Source organism: Petaurus breviceps, unplaced genomic scaffold (assembly GCF_028583685.1).
Source record: "Petaurus breviceps papuanus isolate PSGF00001 unplaced genomic scaffold, PetGlider_PUasm1.0 98, whole genome shotgun sequence".
In the NCBI taxonomy this organism is placed as follows: Eukaryota; Metazoa; Chordata; class Mammalia; order Diprotodontia; family Petauridae; genus Petaurus; species Petaurus breviceps.
Window position 1 is genome coordinate 54,662,903 of NW_027187460.1, and position 8,601 is coordinate 54,671,503.

General features: G+C 38.1%; 1 long non-coding RNA gene across 1 annotated transcript in view; it reads left to right on the forward strand.

The window, feature by feature from the left end:
• The window catches only part of LOC138156114 (uncharacterized), a 51,672-nt gene extending 49,104 nt beyond the window's left edge, over positions 1-2,568 (forward strand). The window contains exon 5 of the long non-coding RNA XR_011167073.1: positions 2,348-2,568. This is a non-coding gene — a long non-coding RNA (uncharacterized lncRNA). The remainder of the gene's footprint in view (positions 1-2,347) is intronic.
• Positions 2,569-8,601: the final 6,033 nt, after the last annotated feature.

Genomic DNA, 8,601 nt, shown 5'->3' on the forward strand with positions numbered 1-8,601 from the left:
AATGAACTGGAGAGGGAAATGGCAAAACACTCCAGAATCTTTGCCAAGAAAACCCCAAATGGGGTCATGAAGAGTCAGACATGACTAAATATGACTGAACAACAACAAACAAATAATTTTGCAACTGTTTTAGTGCTACATGGTGCAAGCTGCATGTATCATATACCAGTTATCTGATAACTGTAATAACTGAGGGGCTTTGGTAACCTCTAACTCCATCTAATTTTACGATAGCTCCTGGGCCTTGATACATTCAGGATTCGGTACTGAACTGTGCACTGTGCTGGCAATATTACCAGCTGAGAAATGTTATTATGGTGCTGGCAGTCCAGGCTATATGCACTAAATCAAAAACAAATAATCTGAGAGGGAACACACAAAATATAGCCCATACCTCATAACTCTCTGGTGATTTCCTCTATAGCCTCACCAGCCATCTGGAGAGATATCTGCTTTGGGGCCCCACTCTTGATTGGTGACTGTCTTCTGGATTACTATTGCAGGAAAGCCCCAAGTCATGTTTCACTTCACTCCCAATTCTACAGCCTTCTCCTCCACAGCCCCATCATCTGACTTGCCTTTATGTGGTTACTCTTTTTCCATATTGACATTATGGCTCACATTTGTCCCTACCCAGAGAGTCCCTCTGAGAATATCAGAATCTATTTTGTCTAAGTTCTCCCCTGAGGTATTCCATTTACTCCCTGTGAATAAAATAAGCTACTGTGGCCATTGAACTTAAAGCAATTTGTTATAAAGTATGAAATTTAATGAAATTCTGTAACATTTGTTAAGCACCTACTATGTGTTAGTTAAAAAAAAAAGAGATAATCCTCCCCTTCAGGGATCTCACATTCTAAAAGTAAAGACAGTATGTACATATATGACTATATATACACTATATACAAAATGTATACTGTTTTGCTTTCTGTTAAAAAAAATAAGAAAACTTGTCACTATGTTGAGTTAGTAATAAAATTGCTTGCTCATTAGTTTTTTCACCTTTCAGCAATTTCTTTTTCTTTCCCCAACAAAGGTAATGTTTCATTCTCCACAAATGGTTCATGACATTCATAAAGGAAATGTCAGTAACCTAAATACAATGGAGAATGGCTTCCAGAGTTGGGTCATTAGGGTCTCAGAAATTTCTGTTAACCATTAACTCTTTGACAGATCTTGGTTTTTCTGGCTTCTCCTTTCTCAATCACAATCTCTACCATCAGTGGCTTCTATCTCCTAGAAGATTTTCTTTGCTTTTCATGGTTCTTCTTCCCAGAAAATTCTGCTTGGTGTTTCTTCTCCCTATTTTACATGTTCTTCTGGAACATAGCATTACGGGAAATCAAATCCTTTCCCATTTGTGCATTCATATTCTAGTCTTCCCTTTTCTCACTTTCCAAGAAGGAAGTGCACTGGGAAAATGAGAAAGGTGATTTGATTTACCAGCTCTGTCACATATTTTCTACATTTTAACTGGCCTATTATACTCTGACTCTGGAGTCAGGAAGACCTGAGTTCAAATCCAGCATCAGATACTTACTGACTATATGACCCTGGGCAAGTCACTTAACCCTGCTTGCCTCAGTTTCCTCACCTGTAAAATGAACTGGGGAAGGAGATGGAAAACCATTCTAGTATCTTTGCCAAGAAAACCCCAGATAGGGTCACCAAGAGTTAGGCATTATTGAAATGATTAAACAATGATAAAAGGAGACCGAATATATAGGAAAATCATGTACCTTATTAATTCAGAAGGTCAACTGAGAAAATACCAGTTTTCTGATCTACATGCCTAATTTTCTATCTTTATTATAGTAATCATACATCAAGAACATCCTTTTCAAAGTTATAAGAAGGGAAGAAGAAAGGTTTTGCAAATATTTTCTAATAAGCACTATAATTTTGGACATGCAATGAATTGACAGTGTTTGTAACTTATTAAAAATGATCTAATTCTGATGCCTCAAAGGCTCTTGTCCAATAGGTCTCCCATGCACAAGCTGTTAAATATCATTCCAATGGACAATTCATACCCTTTATTTTAAGGATGATGCCCAGATTAACAATGCCATCATTTCCTCTCCAGGCTACAATCCTCACTCTCTGTAATGTCTTTTCCATTTCCTCATACTGTGTACTTTCATTTCTTCTTACATTTCCCATCCTTTCCTTCTCACTTTTCAGCTTCTTTTTATCTGTCTCCCCCTACTAGAATATAAGCTCCCTGAGGGCAGCAACCTTCTTTCTTTGTGCTTATATTTGTATCCCTAGTGCTTGACACAGTGACTGACACTGTAACACACACAATAAATTTGCTTTTCTTTCTTTTCTTTCTGTTATTTTCCAGTCAATGTTAAAAGACTTAGTGGAAGATTCCAGCATGTTGGGAAGTTCTCTTGTGGAAGGCATGAACAAGAGTCACGAAAGGTGCAAATGTGGGTATGTCCTGCTAGTATATCATTGGAGGGAGTACACTTATGGATGAAATCAAAGATTCATTAAACTACTGAATTACTCAATATGTGGTTAGGAAGGAGAGCCAAAGACCCAGGTACTCTCTGTAGTAGAGTATTGCATATCTGGGGAGTCTGGTTAACTGGGTGACTTTCTTTATTTTTCTGTGTGGTATAGTGTGATAGTGGTGGTGGTGGTGGTGGGGTGTATATTTGTTGTTGTGTAATCTTCTGGTATACTGGGGCACAGAGAATACTAAGAGCTTGAGGTCAATCATTTATTCAACTAGCATTTATTAAACACTTGTCAAATGTTTTCAACGAGGATGAACACAGGCATCAAGGTCAATTACCACACTAATAGTAAATTCTTTAACTTGAAAGGGCTACAAGCCAAGACCAAAGTGGAGAGTGTGTTGGTGCATGATTTTCTGTTCGTGCATGTTTGTGCACTCAATGCAGCCTCTGAAACTGATAAGCAGCAAAGTATGGATCAATTCTCTGCTGCTTGTGCTAATTTTGGTCTAACAATTAACACCAAGAAAACACAGGTGCTCCATCAATCAACACCACACCTTCCATATGTGTAACCATTTGTTACAGCAAATGAAGAAGTTTTGAATGCTGTGGATAAGTTTACTTACCTTGGTAGTGTAGTGTACTTTCCGGGGATGTACACATTGATAACGAGGTTGATGCATGCAATGCCAGACTTAGCTCAGTGTTTGGGACACTCCAAAGGAAAGTATGGGAGAGAAGAGGTATTAGACTGACTACCAAACTGAATGTCTACAGAGGCATTGTGCTGACCTCATTGTTGTATGCCTGTGAAACCTGGGCAATCTACCAGTGCCATGCCAGGAAACTTAATCACTTGCATTTGAATTGTCTTAGGAAGATTCTGAAGATCAGCTGACAGGATAAGGTACCAGACACTGATGTCCTTTATTGAACTAAACTGCCAAGCATTCAAACTCTACTTCAGAAAGCACAACTCCAATGGGCTGGCCACATTCTTTGAATGCAAAACATATGCTTGCCAAAAAGACTTTTATGGAGAACTCACACAGGGCAAATGTTCACATTCTAGTCAGAGGAAGTGATACAAGGACACTCTCAAGGTCTCCCTCAAGAACTTTTGAATTGATTATATGACATGGGAGCCACTGGCACAGGAGTTCTCAGCATGGCAGACACACATCAGAGAAGGTACTGTGCTCTATGAGCAAAGCAGAATTAAAACAGCACAAAGAGAAAACAAGATGCACAAATTTAGAGTATCCAACCCAAATGTTCACACTGACTAGTTGTGCCTGACCTGTGGTAGAACATTCTGAGCTTGTACTGGTCTGATCAGCCACAGAAAGACACACTGGAACTTGATTCTAGTATAGTGATGTCATTTCGGTCCTCTTTGAGAATGAAGAACAATGACTGACCAACCAACTGACCTAAATACTTATTGTTTTTAGTACTTAAATGTTAGAAAAATTTAGATATTCTTGTTGGGTTGGTTCAGTTGTGTCCTACTCTTTGTGACCCCATTTGGGGTTTTCTTGGCAAACCTACTGGAGTGGTTTGAGATTTCCTTCTCCAGCTCATTTTATAGATGAAAAACTGAGGCAAACAGGGTTAAGTGACTTACCCAGAGTCCCACTACTAGTAAGTGTCTGAGGCCAGATTTGAACTCAAGAAGATGAATCTTCCATACCCCAGGCCTAGAACTCTATCTACTGAACCACCTAGCTGCCCTATATCCTAATTATACCAGGGACTATTCTAAGTCCTGAGTAAAGATTTTGTGTCATAAGTTCACTGACATATATATATGTACATATATATAATACTGTATATTACATGTATAATACATGAGCCTTCGCTTTCCTCCTGGATAGAACTGTGTCAGAGATCCTTGGTCTCTTATAATCAGTAGTTGTAGAGTCCTGACAGAATTAAACTTCAAAGAATGGGTAGGAATTCAAGATTGGAGAGGGAAGAGGCAGAATAGGAAGATATTCCAGAGAAAGGGTACAAAAAAGCAAAAGGCTACGTTAGGTAATATTCTTTTTGCCCAGAATCTGAAATCTTTTTAGGGTAGTGACATAAAAGCAGGTTGGACACAGTGTGGTATTGAATTTGTGGAGAGCCTTGAAGAATAAGACTTGAGGACAAGTTGGTATGGTAGAGTTCTAGCCTTTTAGTCAATGAGACCTACTTTCATATTTTACCTCTGACCCTTATTAGTTTGTTGAACATTAACAAATTGCTTTCTGTTTTTGAAGTTCAGTTTTCTTCTCTGTAAAAACCCTTTACTATCTACCTCATAAGGTTGTTATGCAGCTCAGATGAGATAATCTGTATAAGGTACTTTGTAAGCCTTATATATAAATGTCAATGATTTATTAGCACCACTTGAATTTTATTCATCAGGTAACAACAGGAGAGCGACTGACACATTTTAAGCAAAGATTTATGCCTAAGGATATATGCATAAGAAAAATTAGGCAGAGGCACAGAATGTTAATGTCACATATAGATGTGCCTTGCTGATATTTGGAGTCAGGAACATCTGTATGTGAATCTTGCTGCACTAGCTATCCAGGTGATCATGGAGAAGTCCCTTCACTGCTCTGATTCTCTTATTTCTTGTTTTTCTCATCTCTAAGATGGAGAAGACAATAGCTTTAATATTGAAGTGTACAGAGATTGGAGTTTAGAAGGCCCATTAAGAGGGAATAATGAGGGCCTGGACCAAAATGGAGATAATGAAAATAGAGACAATTGAAAAGGAAAAAAAAGGGGTAGAACTTACTGAATGGATAAGAGAGGTGAGGAAGAGTATAGAGTCAAGTGCAACACTAAAATTTTAAATGTGATAGACTGGCTTTCTTCCAGGCCTGGAACTCTCTTTTTCCTCATTTACACCTTTGGCTTTCCTGGCTTCAAGTCTCAGCTAAAGTCCTACTTTCTTCAAGAAACCTCTCCTAATCCTCTTTAATGCTAGCCTTCCTTCTGTGAATTATTTCCAATTTATATTGGTACAAGTAGATGGCACAGTGGATAGAGCACTAGACCAAGAATCAGGAATACCTGAATTCAAATTCAGCCCTAGACATTTATTAGCTGTGTGACCCTGGGCAGGTTACTTAACTTCTGTTTGACTTAGTTTCTCCTCCTCATCCTCTTCCTCATCTTCCTCCTCCTCCTCCTTATGTTCTTCTTCTTCATTTTTGACTTCTCCTCTTTCTTTTAAATATGAGGTGTAGGTGGGACATCTACTTCAATCAGTTGGAAATGTGGGTTTCTATGTTCTCTCCCACCCTCTTCCTTCCTAACCCTGCTGATAGATTCTCACACCTACAGGAGGCCAATTGCATTTTACATGATGTTTTAAGTTGACTATTTCACTGCTCTGGAGAGTCAGGAATGGAATTTGGTCTTTTTCCCCCCCACAGCCAGCATCCAATCCAGATGTGAAATAGCAGACCTGTTAAACATGAGATTCATATTACATTTATATTGCATCCTCCTTTATTGAGCTTTTCCTGTTTTACTTTCATACTTGTCTTTTCATACAAGAAGGAAGTTCACAATGATCACAGCTAGACAATCCTAATATTATTCCTATGATGATCATCATAGCTGAATTCTACAATCAAATGGAGCTTTTAGTCCAACAAATAATTCTGGAAACAACTGGGATACTGAATTTTTGACAAACTTTTAGGGAAACAGAAGAAAATATGATGGAGGGAAATGCACAGTTAATATTCATAACTATGAATGTTAATGGGATGAACTTACCCATAAAATGGAAGCAGAAGGAAGAATATATTAGAAACTATAATCCAACAATATGTTGCTTATAAGAAACATATTTGAAACATAGACTGACACACAGAGTTAAAATAAAAGTCTGGAGCAGAATCTATAATGCTTCAGATTGATGGAAGAAAGACAGGAATAGCATTCATGATCTCAGGCAAAGAAAAAGCAAAAATAGACCTAATTAAGAGGCTTAAGCAGGTGTAATGGGAATGCAGATTTGGAAGATCTTCCCTGCCCCTAGGCTAAAGTGCACCTGAAGCCTGGGGTGGGAGGCTTGTTTTTCAGGAGATACTTCTTGATTGTCCAGTGAGTCAATAAGGTTGTTACATTCTCTGAGCCAGGAGAAGGCTATATAAGCCCTGATGTGTAGCTTTGTTTTGGGAGCTCGCTTTGAGAAGTGTTCTGTGATTTGATCTGTATTCTGAAAAGCCGTTGTCCAGAGCCCCCTGGCTTTGAAAAATCCAGATGTTGACTGGGTATGGATGTAATGGTTGGACAGTTTGGAAATCTGTCTACTTGATCTGTTTCTGTCTTGATAATTCTGCCTGTATATTCTCAAGTTCGGGGTGCTGACCTTTTCCCCTGAACAAGGTAAACGATATATGTCTGACTGATTAAAGTAAGCTTGTTAACCCATTTTGAGTTGCTTTCCTTTAACAAAGCATATCCAAGAACCTGTATTGGCGGCAAACCCTGAGGACGCTTGGGGTGCTTGCTGCTACAGCAGGGGATAAAACCTTGCTAAAAGGAACCATACACAATGAAGTAATATTAATACTAAACATATATGTACCAAATGCCAGAGCATCCAAATTCTTAAAGGGAAAGTTAAGTGAATTACAGGAGGATGTAGTTAAACTGTACAAGTGGGGGACCTCAACTTTCCTTTCTCAGAGCTAGATAAATCTAACAACCTTCCCTCCAAAAAAGTTAAATAGATGAATAAAATCTTTAAAAAGTTAGATATGATAGACCTCTGGAGAAAACTAAATGGGAATAGAAAGGAGTATATATTTTTCTCAGTTATATATGGCACCTTCACAAAAGTTGACCATATATTAGGGCATAATAAACCTCATAACCAAATGCAGAAATATTAGATGCATGTTCTTCAGACCATAATGCAATAAAATTACATTTAATAAAGGGCTATAGAAGCATAGCTTAAAAATTAATTGAAAACTAAATAATCCAATCCTAAAGAATAAGTGGGTCAAAGAACACATCAAAGAAACATGAGAGAAAAGGAAAATAAAATTCTGGAGGGCATGAGGGAAAATTGGGACACTAATGCACTGTTGGTGGAGTTGTGAACTAGTTCAACCATTCTGGGGAACAATCTGGAACTACAACCTGTGCATACCCATTGACCTATCAATACCATGACTAGTCCATATCTAAAAGAGATCAGAAGAAAGGGAAATGGACCTATTTGCATGAAAAAAGTGCCAGAGTTAATATGTAAACCTAGATCTCCTATTCAGCTCAACTTCTTTATTTTCAGCACAGTCCTGGAAAAAGTCAAACTTTTAGGTAAATGAACAGTAACTTCTCTTGTAATAGATGCTCCAAATCTACCTTTCTAGCCTCTTTCCACATTATTCCCCTCTTGCTAATTGAACAATTGCTCCACACATTTGAACATTTGTTCTTTTGATCACAATATTCCCTGCCTACTCAAATCCTATCCATCTTGAAGATTTAGGTCAAATGTCACTATTCTGAGAAACCTTCCTTAACCCCTAAAACCAAAAGTGATAGGAATAGGAAGACTAGATGGCAAATCATCTGAAAAATGTTCAGGTCCTTTAGTGGACTATGGACTCATGAAGACCCAATAGTGTGGTGTAGGAATCAGTGCTAGGAAAGCTAATGTGCTTTTAGATCACATTGAAGATAAGGAGGGGATAGTCTTATTGATTTTTACCTTGTGTTCTGGGCACTATAAGAAGGATATTGGTACATTGGAGGTTATCCAGGGTATGGGAACCAAGATGGTAAAAGACCTTGAGTTCATGGCATGAGTATCAGTTGAAGGGAATGGGGATGCTTAGCCTTCAGGCTAAAGAAAAATAAGACTTAGGGTATAATAGTTGTCATCAAGTATTTGGAGGATAGTCACATTGAAGACAAATTAGATTTGTTCTACTTAGCCCTGGAAGGCAGAATTAGAAGCAATGTCAAATAGCAGAGGCAACTTTAGACTTACTATCTAACTGAATTTTTGACAAACTTTTATTAGAACTTTCCAAAAGTGGGATGATTAGCCTCAGAAGGTACTGGTTTTCCTGGAGGCTATGAAATAAGGGTTTGATGTCAT